Source organism: Kryptolebias marmoratus, linkage group LG8 (genome assembly GCF_001649575.2).
Source record: "Kryptolebias marmoratus isolate JLee-2015 linkage group LG8, ASM164957v2, whole genome shotgun sequence".
Lineage (NCBI taxonomy): Eukaryota > Metazoa > Chordata > Actinopteri > Cyprinodontiformes > Rivulidae > Kryptolebias > Kryptolebias marmoratus.
In genome coordinates, this window is record NC_051437.1 from 13413967 (window position 1) to 13431216 (window position 17250).

A 17250-nucleotide genomic window follows, 5' to 3' on the forward strand; every position below is an offset into this window, starting at 1 on the left:
CAGTTCTTCTCTTAAACAGTAGGCATTGCCTCTGGGAAAATAATACCACTCGTAACAGGAAGAACACCAGAAGAAAAGCCATATCACAAGCTATCTTCATACACAAATTTAACTACAGCTTCAACTTATCTTATCTGGACTGTATGATTTAAAGTTTAAGTAACATTTGTAGTAGTTGCACCTTTTTGGCTGATGTTCAGTCACTTTTTCCTGGTACTTTCCCTGTTTTACAACACATCACTCATGCACCAAGTTACAAGAACTGGAATGTGCATGGATGGCTGTGATGTGAATTTTAACGTGCACTGCTGTTTGTGAGGCCGAGAATGAAAATCACAAGTGTTGAATAAAAAGAGAAGCTCAAAAATAGGCAAACTCTGTGGAGGGATTTGGCTGTGTTAAAATATCTTGTGAGCACAGAGCACAAGAAAAGCAAATAAGTCGACACAAAACTAAAAGAAAACAAAGAGTAATGACGTCATGGATTTGCAACACTGAATAATGTTCAGCTGCTTTTATTTGTTTTCCTGGAGGATTTTGATACTTTCTCCTAATAATATCTGGCAACATACATTCCATCAATGCGAATGACTGACCAACAGACACCTTGTGCGTCTGTGATATCATGGGTCAGATTAATATTCTGAGAAATGTTTATTTGCTGCCTTTACAAGAAAAAAGAATCAATACCACTATGCTCAAATTAATAATAATATAATTCAACCTTCTAATGTCTGTTCAGTTTTTTTAGTCTCATTTATTTATTTTCCATAACCTGTTTATTGCAGTCATGGGGGGTGGAGCCTATCCCAGCTGTTACTGGTGGAGTTGTGGGGTACATACCAGACCATTCATCCCAGAGCCACACAGAGACACACAGAACATGGACATTCACATCCAAAGTCCATTTAAAGTCATCAAATAACAACTAAACCTACTCAAATACAGGAAAGACATCATGCCAACTCTGTAGGAAAAAAGCTGACAGATCAAACCATTCTGTTCCTGCTGTGAGGCGACAGTACTAGCCACTATTCTATCGTGTCACCATAATTTGTCCCAATACAATACAATATTAATTCCTTTTTTGCTCGCTTTCACAGACCTTCAACTAACATCAATCTATTTTGCCTCATAGATTATTTTGTAACATTTTGACATGGTTCACAATTTCATTAGGTAAAGGCAGCAGCAGCAAGGGGGAGAGCTGCTGCAGCTCATTTAGGCGGCAAGACAAGAAGAGAGAACTTTCCTAAGATGGAATATGGCAGAATAGTTTAGACATTAATTGTTTTTTGATGATTATCCTGTTTTTGTGTATGTTTGGAGCAAAAATTTAAATCATAGCTACAAATTCAACTTTTTCCACAGCTCTAGTCTAGACAGTGTTTATATAATTTATATGCAACCAAAATGATCAATAACAATACAAACAGGGAAATCTTATCAAAATCTCAAGTTTCATTAGTATTTTGAACAGAATGTTGCACCATGGTAGTAATTTTACCCAAGAGCAAGTTCTTGGCTCTTGTTCTCATGCCAAAAAAATTAAGTCAACAAATAAATTCTTTAAGGACATTTTTGCTTTCAGCCAGTGCTCAGGTAAAATGAGTGGAAACAAATTCCAGCCTGATGGTTGTTAAGATGATTTAAAATGCCACACTTCATAAGAAGGATGTGTGTGTATTTAGCTTTTATACTCACTATATAATAAACACTTACTATATCTTTCCCTGATGAGTTGTAAACATTTGCTGTCATTGTCACTTTGCATCATTATCAACTGGTAATGAACTAATTATTAAAATGTGAGCCTGTACAAAGTGTTGCAACTGACTGAACACCAAAATCCAAACAATAACTTGCCCACGGGTTAGAACGTAAACATGTCAAAGTGTTTGTGTTTTTAACACATTATCCGTCTTTCAATTAGCAAAATATTTTAAGGACTTCAAGAATGTGACAGTAATTTGGACTGCATATAACCTAAAAATAAAATTGCATTGAAGGTTGATGAAAAACAACATAAATATCTCTGAGTTCAGAATTAATCCCGATGAATCCAGATTCATGATTGTCTGAATCCAATTTCACTGCAGTACATCTACTGTTTTTGTTGCTGAGACATTCAGTTTAAGCCCACAAACCTCAGTTCACAGAGACAGTAAAAAGGACCGCTTTCACTCTTCTACTTCATTTATTCAAGTACTTTTGAGCTCAACGTGCAGGATGATTGATATGTGTCAATGCCATACCTTGCACATTGCAACAATTTCTGATTTAATCTGTGTGGAAAAAGCATGAATTCAAGTCCACATCATTTGTGCAGATTAAGTCTGTAAACTATGGTAAAAGAAGTTAAAGAGTAAAGTAAAGGCCTTGCATTCCTTGAAAGATTGCATATCGTCTGCTGCCTTTCATGCCAGAGTTATTAAGAGACCATTTTATGTTGAAAAATGTCAGAGATGTCACAGTTTTAATTGAGCCTTGAAAATAACCTTATATTGCAAAATGACATGCTCCGAGTATGTGTTGGTAATGACTCTTCGCTACTACCACATCGAATTTTAGCTCAATATTTGTAAATTTTATTGAGTAATAGCCTTTCTTTGTGTTGGCTTATGTCAACAAGCTATTGTGGTCGTCTTGAATTGGATTGACTCCAAAAGCTTTTCAGTTGAAGATGTATATCCAATGATTAGTTTCTGAAAATTGCATTAAAATCTGCCTATTGGTCTGTGAGATATTTTGCTAACAGGCATAAATATGAAGACACACAAGCAAAAACAATGTTGTCCAACGTAAAAAACAAAAGACAGGCTACAATGACGTGCACATTATTGTCATCTTTTCAGACTAAAGAAAACATTCTCTCAACCTCTTGCCTTTGTTAAAACAGGCCCATTATCACTTGTAAACACTTTGTTGCAGGACAGCTGAAATGAGAGTGTTGAGTGGTCTCCTTGTTTGCTGACTTAAAAGGATGACAGCAGCAACATGAAATGCTGCAGTTCTCAGTTGTAAAGAGAGCTGTGTGGGCAAGACATGAACCAAGTTTACACATGAACTGGCAAAGCTTTTAAACAAGAAAACAGTTGCAATGTTAGTAACTATGTTTGGATTTTTAACAAACTAGGATTCAATTAAATCCTGTTTTTTTGTGAGTGTTTTTCACAGCAAAAGCAAAACATCATATTCAGAGGTTTTAGTGTTGCTGAACTTATTTCAGCAGACAATTTGTTACACAGAACAAAAACAAGAGTCTTTTTTGAGAAATTGACAAAAGGCAGTTCTTCCAAAAGGTGATTCAAAGCATCTTTCTGTCAGAATCTGCACACTTCAACCAATCAGATAAGAGAAGCACTATAGTTAAAACAAATCAGTTAAATAGAAGTAGAAATAGCTGCCAATTTGGTTCAAACACACTGACATTGGGTTTTAAATTTTTATCGCCCACTGCCAGAAGGCGAATGGCAAGCAATTATGTTTTTGCCTGTGACAGTGTGTATGTGTCTGTGTGTGTGTGCATCCGTAAGTACGTTCACAAAAAAATCTCATGAACCACTGGACAGACTTTAATAAAGCTCCCAGAAAGTAGTCCTTGGGTGTACATCTACAACTAATTGACTTTTGGAGTCGACTGGATTCAAGAAAGTCACAACAGCTAAGTGACCTTAGTAAACACAAAAATAGCTAAAACACAGTCAATTATACAGTCACTGAGCGGAATATCTGTAAAATCGATATTGAAATTGAGCTCAGATTTGATGCAGTAGTACGTGAGGCTCACAGCATATATAAATAACTAAAATAGTGTTTTTTTAAGATTTGACCAAAATCTTATCCAAAAAAAATAATAATTACAAAAACAGAATTATCTACACTTCTATTCTGTACATGAAGATGTTTTCTTTCTCATCCGGGGAGCTTTCTAAATTCAAAACCGGAGAGTCTGGAGTTCCAAGCTTTAAACTTCATGAGATGTTCTGTTATGCAAACTAAAATCACAGATTAATCTCACTCCCCTCCCACTGGAGAGACATTAGGGTCATTGTTTGCCTGGCTCACAAGAGAGAAGCTTTTGCTTAGTTCAAATAAAATGAATGCTTTCACAGACATAAACTGGTTATGCCATGGGATCTCCAGTGAAGTGGAAAAGAGAGCCCTGAACTCCTTCAAGGGAACAACACGAAGCCACTGGTTCAGATATGTGGGCGATACCTGGGTCAAAATCCAAGTTGAACCGTTCACCAGACACATCAACTCTGCATCATCTCTGACAGCAACATCAAACTCACCAGAGAGGATGCTAACAACAATAAGCTGCCTTTTTTGGACTGTTTGGTGCACATGGAAAGAGATGGAAGCCTAAACAATGAGGTCTACAGGAAACCAACCCACACAGATCAGTACCTTCTGTTTGACTCAACACCCACTGGAACACAAACTTTCTGCCATTAGGACTCTACAGCAGCATGTCGTCATGAAGACAGATGGGAAGAAAAAGGAACAGAAACATATCAAAAAAGCTGTCCAAAACTGTGGATATTCTAGCTGGGCTTTTGTCAAATTGGCAAAGAATCCTAGAAAACACACCACAGAACAGAACAAGGAGAAGAACAAAGTCAAAAAACATTGTCAGCCCATATGATGCCGAGAGCTCCTAACAGGGCTCTTAGACAGAGGCTGGTCCATCCTACGGACAAAACATCCAAACACAAACTGAGCGGTGTGGTGTCTGCAGTTCAGTACAGCGAGGAATGTTCAGACTTTTGTATCGGAGAAACTTAACAGCCTCTCCACAGATGCACGGCTCGAGGCAGGAGAGCCAGCTCTTCAGGACAAGACTCAGCTGTGTATCTACATCTCAAGGATAAGAAATACTCTTTTGAACATGAAAATATCCACATTTTGGACAGAGAAGACAGATGGTTTGAGAAGGGGTTGAAAAAAATCTATTCATGTTAAATAAGATAAAACAACTTTAAACAGGGAAGGAGGTCTCAGATTTCAGATATCTAAAACTTACAGTAAAGCATTAAGTCTAATACCCTGTTATTTCACTAATTCACACCTTCATACATGTGACCAAAACATCTCTCTGTGAGCCAAACAAAGAGTCTAACGCCTCTCCAATGAGAGGGGAGTGAGATTAATCTGCATGTAAATTTAGCTGCAATAAAGTAGCATCTCATGCAGTTTAAATCTTCCAATCTGAAAATTATAGTTTGAAAAGAAAGGATTGTAAAATGTTTTTAAAACAACATCCTTGGGGAGATTTGTACAAAAACCTGAACCTCTTGTTTGCATTGTAGTAAGAGTAAACATTGGGGGAAAGCAAGTATTAAGAGATGACAGCTGCTTTTTAACATGTAAATTAACCTGAATAAATAAATACATTAGGTTTTGTCAGATAATGCCTTATGTGACCCACATTGTTTGATATCTGACTTGCTCACAGATTGTGTTATTGAGACTTTTACAACATATTGCTCCCTGGATTCATACAGTAGCTGAGTACAATGTGTATCAGTGCTGATACTACTTCATAAAGGAAAGATTGCATGTTTGGTGTTTTCACCTTTTCCTTTTATAAAAGGGATATTTAATATTCATGGATTTATACTAGGTAAACAGCAGACTGTTTTTTGAGGTGTGCTGAGGTCTACACCACAAAACAGATGCTTCTTTTACATCATAAGGTTTAAAAACTGAACACATCAACATCACTATGTTCCCTTTGGGACAAGAGAGGAGGACGTTCAGAGCTGTTGTGACAGGGAGCATCTGCCAAATGGTGGAACGGCCCAAAGAGGAGATGGAGAGAGTGAAAGAGGATGAAGGTTGTACGGACATACGACACACACACACACGACAGGAAAAAACAATCACCTAATGGGTATGTGAAATCCCTTGCACAACAGGGAGATCTGACTTTCTCCCTTATTTTCACCTCTCAGCGGAAAACAACCATCACACCAACAAGAGACCAAGCGTAGAACTCTGATGGTACCTTCAGATGGTTGTGCAGTAAACTGTCTGAGGCCCAGTTTACACAACGCTGCTGTTAAGTGAAATCTGAACAATTATGTTGCATTTTGCCCATTTGTCTACACAACAACAGCGAATAGATTTTCTGACACTTTTAAATCCAGGTTTCAGAGTGGAAGTTTTGAAAAACTCCCAGCCCTGCCTGATGAGAAACCACAATTTATCTGAAAGCAGACATGTTTGTACACGTGCACTGGTCAATAGTAATTCTGCAGATGTGCGAGTAGTTCAACAACAGTAACAATGGCGGGCAGCAGAGTACTGTTTGTGCTGCTCACCCTTTTCAATTTATCAGAACTGCTGACACAAAACATAAATGTGCTACATCGTCTCCTCGCTCAGCTGAAACGCATTCCTTTCGTTCGCGTAGTCGCCATTTTGGATGTATTCCTACTCAAGACTGAAGGGTGCGCACATGCTTGTGTTGTCGAAACACAAAAATCACAGTGCCAGCTAATGACCTGGTATGAAAACTAGAGTAGGTTCATTCTTTCATCTTTCTTGTCTTGTCTAAACAGCGACTGCAATCACCACATTACTGTGTGAACATGTAACATTTCTACAATCAACATCCAGAAGTTTAAAACATTTCCAAGAGACCGTTCATGTATAAACCGGACCTGAGCTTGGCTTCTCCCACATCTTTACTGCATCGCTTTATTATGTGAATCACAGGTCTTTGTTTCTTACATAGATGAAGCTGAACGAAACTGAGTTTGCATGCTTTTGCATGTATATGTGTGTGTACGTGTGTGTGCGCGCTATTGATCTAAGCACAGCTAAAGAGATAAAGGAGTCAAGGCAAGCCTGGCCTTGTCACGTCATTAACATTGTCTCTACAGTATGTCCATGTGTCTGTTCTGCACCTTTCACAGCTCTGTCTGCAATGTAAATCTGGTAAAGCTGCAATCAGCAGGAGAATAACAGATTAGCCAACAGAAACAGCATTAATATGCAACAGTCTGAGCACTAAAAGTCCTTCTATTGAGCAAAACACTCAGTCTTCACTGGCTCCTTTTTTCAAATAAAAAGAATTATTCTTTTGTGTATTATGGTTGCAGTGGATTGTTATTTTCAATGAATAATATAGTGATAACTCCCTTAATTCAAATAAAATATGCTTATCCAAAATAAAAAAATCCAAAAATACATTTAAGAAATTATGTAATACCTCAATTCTGACCTCCTATTATGTAAGTTTATCTACTTTTTGTTTTCATAATTGTACTTGACTAATCAACAATAATAATCCAATCTGTGTTATTTTACTGCAAACTGAATGCATTTAAGTTTTAGACAACTAAACATTAATTATCGTGTCTCAGGATTTATTTTTTGATCAAGGCTGTTTCAGTCATGAAATCCTAACTGACTTCCTTTAATATAATTATCTGTTATTAACATAATAATTGTTTGTTTTTTTGCTCAATATAGTTTGTAATGCATTTCAACCTTTGGAAGAAAACAACAATGCTCTGTCCAGACTGGGTAAACTGATTAAGATTTTGGATCCATAGTTTATTGTTTAGATCAGCATTAGCTTTAAAACCTACCCTTTGGTTAGGCTATTATTTTTCATTTTTTCAAGAAACATTTCTGACATTTTTTAACATGACCTTTTTTGCAGCAAAATGTAAGACAGTGTAGATTTCTTTTTAAATCTACTAAATAAAGTGTTGGTTTTAATTGCTTTTACATAAATTTTAAGAGGAGCTAACTCTTCACTCATAAAACCACTGATCATCAGCCTTATGCCTAGCATCATCGGCCTGCCAAATAATATATTCACATTTTGATGAGGAATCTGTCATAGATCAGCTTTGAAAAGGTTAATGACAGCATTGCTTTGCAAATCGGAGAGTTTGTACAAAGCACTGTGAGCAGGCCTGACTGTAAAATGTCACTGAGACATTACATGACTGATGTATGACATATGCAATGAGAGGATGTGCTGCTAAGTGCTCCTAGGAGTCAACATTTCTGCTTCTTGAACTCTGTTTACTACAAGTTCCAAGATAATAATCAAATTCTGCACACGGGTGTTAAGCTAAGATAATAAGCTAATAAGTTCAAATAATTAAGCTTAAAGATAACAAAATTAACATCAATGATTCCTGCAACATGTTCAAGTGACAGGACTGAACACCTCTGCAACTCTGTGAAGAAATTGAGAGTGTGGCAAAATATTCTGAAGACATTCTGTCGACTCCCTCATCAATTCTGTTTGCCAACTAGTTGCAGCCCAGTGAGATACTATTTTTAGACTGTAATAAAACTGTGAATACAGGTAGGATAGAGGTATTCCAATTATTGTTCAAAATGTTGGGTAATATTTATTTGAAACAAAGTATGAACAACATTCATCCACAAAATAATCAAATGTTACTACCCTGTTTTTGCAAGATGCAGGAGGTTTTAATATGTGACATAATGAGTTTTCAATGTAATGCAAAATTCTTTGTAAATATGCATATTATTATGAGATGAGCCATTGTACATAAGGCACAAAAACCTGTATTTTGTCTGTTTGTCTGGTTTCCTTTCATCCCTCCAGTACTCTGCACTAAATTTAACTGCAGTCTGTATAGGACATAAACTTTACAGTAAACACACACAGGATTCCAGGTATGAACATCCCCAGTCACAGAGTTCACAGTGTGGCAAAGACAGAAACAGAAACACAGATACGCTAATGAGTGTAAACACACTAACAGTATACTGTAGTCTGTTGGGACTACAGTATACTATAAATATAAGGTGAGTGAAGCCAGTTTCTGTCCTCACTGGCAGTTCATAAAAAGCTCCAGAGCAGGGGACGTGTGTTCCTGAAGTGGCCTGTTTGAGTGCAAGCTATGACCCACATCCTGTCTCCTAACACGGCCATTCACTCACTGCTGCTGAACAGCCCTCCATAAAAAGAGCATCAGCAGCATCAGAACATCTCTAAGATTGCAATTAAATACCTTAACGTTGCACACAAAGAAATTAAATGCCTAGATTTATGATGTTTAGAGAACACGTTCAGCAAAGTCATTGATAAATACTCATTCAGACCAACATTAAATCCTGTCATATTGGATCATTCGAAGCGTTTGAGCAGGATGCATGAGAGCACAGTAAAAATTTTGTCTTGTAGCACCAGAATTATTCCATGAGATGAAAATGTACAAATCCAGTTATATTCTAAAACAAGAAATATTTTAATAACTACAAAAAACATGCTTCATACATAATGACAATAATGCCTTTAAATATAACAAAAAATAACTGACTGAAACTGGTCACTGTTCTTACTTTAAAAAAATATAAAAGAAACATGACCTGTTTAGACAACAACAATTACTTTTAGGTTTAAAATCTGCTTTGCATGAAGCTCAAAGAACAACCCTACATTTTCACCTAAAAATAAACTATATGGGGTTTACAGGTTCTTTTAAACTGAAGTGTTTGACTTAGGCACACCCTTAAATTTGCATTTTCCAAAGCCTTTAACTAGTGCATGATGTAAATGAGCACAAGATGCAAAACATTCGCAAGCCATTTCATCCTGCTTCAAAGAAAAAAATGGATTCTAAGGCAAACTGGGTACTGGATCCTTTACACTGCACAAAGCTCAACATTCAACATTTCAGCAACTAAAAAATATTCTTCTACACTTTATATTGCAGATCTATTGAACATTGATCATAGCAAATGCAGAGCAAACATAAATCTATTGGATTACAAGTTTGCACAAAGATTGAAGGTAAAGATACAACAGAAATTAACTATTGCTAGTACTGAGTTAACCCTCCTGCTGCCCTTGGGTCAGTTTTAAGACTAAAGCCTTGTGGGTCATTGTGATCCAAGGGCAGCAGAATGTTATGAACATCTGAAATTACAATTTATGCTTCTCTAAGTTGAATATTTCTGGCTTTTTTTTTTTGTAGCACCACAAACAAGTAATCCATTTATTTTCTGTATAAGCTAAATCTTATTCAGGGTCATAGGGTCAACAAGTCATACTTTTAACTTATTCTGTAAAAAAACTAACAAAAAAAAACATTTATTTGAAGACAAAATATTTTAAAAACTTTTCTGTATATGTAGACTTGATAGAAATATTTCAACAAGCATTTTCTGGAGTATTAGTCTCGTGTGGACCAAATGCCCTTAGCATTTCTTCTTCTGCCTCAATTGCTCACAACTAAGAACAAAGGTGGAGAAAATCACTCAAAAAGGAAGACATACAGGCAACAGGCATTTAACAAAATAAGACATCCTTGCATCACAAGAGTCATGTTAAACCAATGTCAATTAGCGTAACCAATCAATTGTTTTGTTATGACCTACCATTGTATTTTATTATCTTGTCTCTGGACGAGTGAATGTTGATAATGAACCTTAGATTTTGAACAGATACGTGTATTTTAAAGCAGAAAATCTTCTAAATATTTTGAGGAGTAAAATTTTTGGGTCACAGAGAGGCGAGTAGGATAGCTGCCAGTCTCACAGGACCGGGCATCCCAACCAGTTTCACTCTAAGCTCAGACAGTTTAATGCTCAGAGAAGGTGCAAAATCAAAGGGATACTTTTTTACTTTTTACAGGCTCTAGATAGGAAGCCAAATGTTAAAGTTCATGCCAGTACAATTGGAGGAAAAATGAAAAAAAAATATGGCTTGTTTGAAAGGCTGCCAGGAGAGACTTTCTTTTGTATAAAAACACTGAAGCACAGCTTTGGTTTAGAACAATGTCCCTTTGGACAAACAAGACCAAGCAGAGATATTTGGCCATATTACATAGCAGCATGTTTGGTAAAAAAAACAATCAAGCAAAGCATCAGCTTTAACACCTCAAACCAGCTGTCAGGCACAGTGGTAGAGGGCTGATGATTTGGGCTTGACTGGCTGATGCAGGACCTTGGCACCTTGAACTAAACATGAACTCTGAATCACAGTATTTTAAAGTAAAAGGTGCATCTCTTTGTCAGATACACTTTTGGTAACTTGATCTTGCAACAACTCTCAGTACTGAAGAAAATCCACAACAGTGACTGAAAAGCAGAGGAGTCACAGAGCTCTTGTGCAGGTGTCAAAATTCAGCTCTACAGACACTAAAATAAGACGGACTCCAAATGCCCACAACACCTCTGTGACTATTTTGAGAAATTTGCTGCACAAAATTTTTTTTGAACATGTTCAAAATTCAAGTGACGAGACTGTGAGCCTCTGTGACTCATGCAAAGAAAATTGAGAATTCCAACAAAGGTTTTGGGGCGTTTGGAGACTCCCCCATCAAATCACCAACTAGTTGACATCAGTTCCAGTGAGATACTATTAAGCCTTTGTTTAAAATCATAGTGGCACAAGCTTTCTCCACAACATAGGTAAGACTGGTATGGTCATAAAGATGATGATTACTTTGAATATTTACATTTGATGTTTACGTTTTTTTGTACAGTTTAAAGAAAGAAGTGAAGTTTGGTAAATCAGGTTAAACATAATATCTATCTGTACACCGTGTTAAACCTCTTTGCTGTTGTCCTGCTTTGACCTCTGGATCATTTTGTTTGGGCCAAGATCATTTTATTATTTCTTCAGTCAGCCACACGACCAGCAGCTCCATTCACGTGTTAAAATGTTTCTTCTTCACCAACTGCCAGTGACGCTGAAAGTTAATTTTGTGTGCATGTAAAATGAGGCAATTGACTGTCCCTCATCTGAACACCACCACAAATACAACAACAGTCACATGTGCAGTAAAATCCAGGTGAAAAAACGCCCTTCTGAGTCTTAACAATAGGCAGTGAGCTGATAGCGCTCTGGTGACATCTGATACCCTTCATCGTCTTCCTGCTGTTGATGGTCTGGGGAGCTTCCACTCATTGTCTTAAACTGACACACACATACACTTGTAGTCACACAGAGACGCACACAACATCTGCTGTTTTTAACCCCTGCTGGTCGTAAAGTGTGATCGTGCTGAAGGAATGAGGGTTGGGGGGCGTTGCACACAAGAACAAGCACTGACCTGAGTGTGAGATTAACCTTAATGATGGGATGTAAACTCGTGCAAAAATAACTGCTGTCTTCCGATGTAAACCAAATCCAAACTGCGCTTTATTAATACTGAAAAAAGCAAAATGATTGTTTAAGATAAAGGATTTTATCTGAACTATATTGAAGCAAAAATATGCTGTATATTATCTTTAAATGAGATAGAAAATCATAGCCACGGGGTACAGTGAAACTTGTTTCTAGAATAAACAAAAGCTTTGTGTTGATGGGGATCTGTGTGTGTGTGTGTTATGAAAACAGAAAAGAAAGGTGACGTGAGAAGACATTACAAGCATATCTTTGAGCAGACAGAGCAGAGGAGGGGCAGAAATGGCAAACAGTCACACAGGGAGTTAGCAAAGGAAGTCTCCTGGGCCTTTAAGCCAATTATCAGAGCTACATTGATTGAAGCAGCACTTTAAGGCCTCATCTACACAAGCAGTCCCTTAATACACTGGTCAGATGATGGGAGCGTCTCAACCACAAACTGAATGCACGGCCATTTGAATCCATTATGGTGTCAGCAGGACACGTCTTTTTTATGAGACCCTATTATGACTTTATTTTTTAGACCTAAAGTCAGCACACAGTTATTCAAACCAGTTTCAGGGTTTATATTTCCACTAATTCTAGTTCTGTGTCACGAGGTCCTCTTTTTTTATTCATGTAAAAAAATACATGCATACACCATCACAAATCATCATGCAAATCGGACAGTGGTGCAATGATTTATATAGTGCAATAGCTTTTGCATGAATCACTATGAAAAAAAAATCTTCGAAGACAAAAAAAACATATTTAGATTTAAAGCATGGAAAGAAGTAAAGGGACAACAAACATCATGCAAAAAGAACCTGATTCACCTTCTGTTCAACTTGGATTGAGTTTAGATGGCAATTAGCTGGTTAAGTTTGAAAACTGAAAACTAATATATTTGGATTTGAATCATCATAGCTTGCCTTAAAATAAATTGTACTTCCATTACAACTTAGATAAGTTTAGTCCACCAGGTAGCTAAAACTTGTGCTTTAGGCTTAAAATATTTTCACAATTGTTCTGTACTAACATTGTAATTTATGTGTGATGAACCCAGAGATCCTAGTAAATACTGAGCTCTGACAGCTTGGACCAGCTTCAATTAGCACTTCCAGGCCCCATGAAAGAGAAGCTGGTCTATAATGATTTATGAAGCGAACAGCGAGGGAATCAATTTGGTGGAGACCCATGGATTAATGATTAGGCAAATAGCTGTCCCCCTCCAGATGCTATCTGTAGTTAAGGTGCTGCTAGAAGCACGCCACACTGTAGTAAGTTCAAAAAATGACATGAAGCATGAACAGTGACTTATAATTTCTTTTCCTGTTACAAACAACAACAGCAGCAAAGCAAAAATCATCTAATTACTGACGTTGTCTTCAAAACTCCTCTTTCCTCTTTTACTTTTTTCTCGCCGAAGCATGAATTTGTCAGTGCTGAATGTAGACAAATTAATGTTTACTCAAATTATTTACCAAAAATCTTTTTAAATATTACAGCTCCTGGCTATTGGCAGAAATGAAAAGTAGTTTGAATAATTGTGGTTTATAAATGGTGTCCAATTTAGTTAAAATCACCATTTTGTTATTCTAATCGTAGAATGAGCACTTTAGAGCAAATAGTTGAGCCATTTTAAAGTAGAGTCAGTTTTGCATTACACAGGTATTTGGCAGAAACGTTATGATATTCCTGCTGGTAATCCCACAAGCTGCACCAAAGGTGCTACAGCTAGCTGCTGCAGTTGCAATTGGTGTTTTAAAATAACCAAAAGAATTCTATTTTTTTTTAAAGTACAGTGCAAAAATTTCACTAAGTCAAATGTTTCATAAAGGCATTTGAATGAATTGCTATGAAATCTTTGAGTCTGGAGTTTTAAGATGGCAGCCATCCACTTTGATCATAATCCTTCTTAAATAAACTGTTAGCTGGTCAGAAACTCCATTTCTCCAAGCTGAGGCCGTTGAATGAGCTATCTACAAAAGGTAAGATATTGTTGATAATAATCCTTCAATAGAATCCCACATCCAAAGACCAAAATTACTGTTTTACACTCAATGTCTATGTTTGCAAATCCAAGAGTAATCTAGGAGACACAAACCAACACTAGCTCTAGATTACACCATTTGTGTATTTGTAGTCCCTATACTTTGTAGTTGTATTTCTTTGAATCTCTATTTCCTTTGGAGCAGAGTAAGGTTTATTTCCAAGTAATAACAACAAAAACGGCTCTATTTCAGATTGTTTGTTTTTTATTGGGCAGAAAAATAAATACCTTAATGTTCTGGACAGAAAAAAATAAGCTAACTAGAAACATCAGTGTGTGACAAAGTGTAAAGTTGATTTGTTTTCGCTGCTTTTCCAACATCAACAGATTATTGGTGAAATGAAATGCTTAGAATAGTAGCACTTCTTTAGAGATTTAAAAACATGAAATAAATGCCTCATTTGATAAATTTGCTCTGTTTATACTATTTTGTTTGAGAAATGTTCTTGCAGGCCTGCTTATGTTTAGACCACACCAACTACTGAAGACTAAAACTGACATGTAACAAAAATGAAATTAAGGTCAGTAAGCAGTCAGTTTAGAGATCTTAGGTACTTAACCTGTGCAATCATTTAAATAAATTGAATAAAATCCCAGATTTATGCTTTCTTAAAAGACGCCTTTCTTTATCAAAGAGCAAATTTCACAGTATTGTTTTTTTAAAGAACAGGTTTCATGCTGTGATTTTTCAGTTAAAAGGATGATGCAGTTGCCCATTAAAGAGGGAGAAAAGGCAGTCACACAATACTTCTATACTGCCGAACACAACAGGCTATTCTTTCAGCTCGCGCCACAACACTCCTCACAGCTGAGTCCAGCCGCTATTCTCCTGCTGTTCCCTCCCTCCTCCCCATTGCTCCCTTTCAATATGGGGATGAATGATGAGGCAGGGGGACTGAAAATGAATGGTGAACAAGAACATGCAATCTCAAGCGTCATTTGCTGAGAATCTCAAAAAATGACACAAAAGGTGGCCAGGCTTTTTGTTAGCTTTAAAGAAAGAAAATGTCTGTTTGTAGGAAGTAAAAATCCAAGACTTAAAAAGAGGAAAAGAGCTTTTGCTAAGGGGAGCGCAAAGAGGCTAGTGCGCAAAGAAGGGTGACTCAAGGAGGTAAAAATAAAGGGAAGATGGAGAGGGGAAAAAAATGAAGGAAAAGATGCTGCTGCAGGAGCTAATGACTGGGGGGGAAATGTCCTCTAACAGCAGGCGAGCGTGTCAACAAATCAGTGTTTAAATGCAGCCAAAAACCAAACATCCTCTCACCACCATCATCAAAGAGAACAATACACCCCAGCTCATCAATACCATTCACAATCTGCATTACAACAGTCTCTCCACCTGCCTTCTGTGCATCCATCTATTCTCCCCACCCACATCTCATCCAATCTAATCCCGGAAGCCAGGGATTCACTGCCAGCAGAAGAAGTAAATGTCACAGATTTACCTCTACGCCGCCACTGGTGCAGCTACTGCATCTGTTCTTCCACCCCTGCACGGTATTCCACGCAGAAATTCACAGAGGTAAATCTGAGCAGGCTGAATTCTGTTCTCCCTCCTGCATCCAAACCATCCATAGATCATGCAGCTGTCTGTGAGCGAGTGCTAGCCCCCAGCTTTGCAAGCTCATTCAGGCAGGCGGCTAGCAGGCAGCTGCTGCTTTTTTTTTTTTCTTCTTCTTCTTCAAAGCTCCACAAGCGGAGCAAATTAGAGGTCCAGCCCAGTTTAGAGGCTGAGCCAATGTGAGCTATTCACACTCCAGTTCCTGTCTGAGGCCAATGGCTGCAGCCTCACAGCCCCCTGCGTACTCCCGCCCACTGCCTTCCTCCTTCCTTCCCACTTCCCTCTCTCTTCCTCTGTCTTTCTCCTCATCCCTTCCCCTACAATCTTAGTCATAAATATAGACTCTTGACATTACCTAACACATAGTCTCTTGTGATAAACAACCAGCTTCATGCAGGTCTCTTAGCTGAGAAAACCTCTTGGGGTGAATTCTGGGTTAAAGAAGGGCAAGAAAAAGGGAGGTACACACAATGGAAGCAGAAGATGTGGCAGATGGTAGGGATAGGATGGCAAATGATTATTAAATTATCATGAAAGAGTCAAAGTTGGTGGCTGGTGTCTTATTGCCTTTCTGTTGGTTGGTTTCATATCTTTTGTCAAGGCCAGACTAGAGAGCAGGGATTCGAGAAGGACTTTGGGAGATTAAGGAACTAGGGGATGGTCAAAGGAAAGATTGTACATCAAAACACAGGAGAGTACCTGGTTTAACATGGAGGCTCAGGCAATCATAAAGCACCTCTGAACACTACCTGTTCATTATTGTAAATAAACAATAATAGTAATAAATAATGACTGACGTTTTACTTTATTTAGCCTAGGTACTATCTGCACTATTTGAAACGGATCCTAATAAAACAGATTTGTTCAAAAAGTGTATTACAATGTCCTTAATGTAGTGGGACAAAATGTTTGAATGCAAACTCCAAATCAACAACACTATTAACAATAAAGCATATTAATCTCATTTCACTTAAGGATTTTGAGCTGAAAACTTTTCTGAGTGTATTAGAGAGGATGATACTACACCTTTTAACATTCATTTAATGTCCTTTGTTTGTTTAATCTGTACAGAAATGAATAATTTTACCATAGTTTAAGAAGAAGCAAAAGTATCTTAACCTTTACCAAGAATACTATCTAATTCTTTTCATTGGTTCCAACTCTTCAACTTGGGCTCTGCTTCAGATTTTTGAACAGTTATAAAAGTGATACTCACACAAAAATTTGCCACTAGCTAGATTGAGCTAACTTCACCAGATGCACTTTCACAGGAAGTCTCAACAGAAAACACTCTTCATCAACAGGAGTAACAATAGGCTCGTTCATAAAACACTTCAAGGTGGGACTTCGACTCTTTCTGGCCACCTTAGTGTGATTTCTGAATAGATCGAGGAGATGAGGAGAGTTGAAGCCAACTCACCCCGATGCGTCTTTGTGCCACAAAGTGAGGTAGTAGCAGAGCCAAAACACCTGACACGTAAAAAGGTATGACGGCTTTGCAGCTCAATAATGTGATAAAGT

At 37.5% G+C, this 17250-nt stretch overlaps 1 protein-coding gene across 12 annotated transcripts in view; it reads right to left on the bottom strand.

Annotated features, from left to right (window-relative positions):
* The window catches only part of LOC108232031 (membrane-associated guanylate kinase, WW and PDZ domain-containing protein 1-like), a 91590-nt gene that overhangs the window by 45165 nt on the left and 29175 nt on the right, over positions 1–17250 (bottom strand). The window contains exon 1 of one of the 12 annotated variants that reach the window (XM_037976964.1): positions 15614–15817. The exons of the other annotated variants lie outside the window; for them this stretch is intronic. The gene's annotated coding sequence lies outside the window, so the exon portion shown is untranslated. Of the gene's footprint in view, positions 1–15613; positions 15818–17250 lie in introns of those variants that run through there. 12 annotated transcript variants of the gene reach the window in all.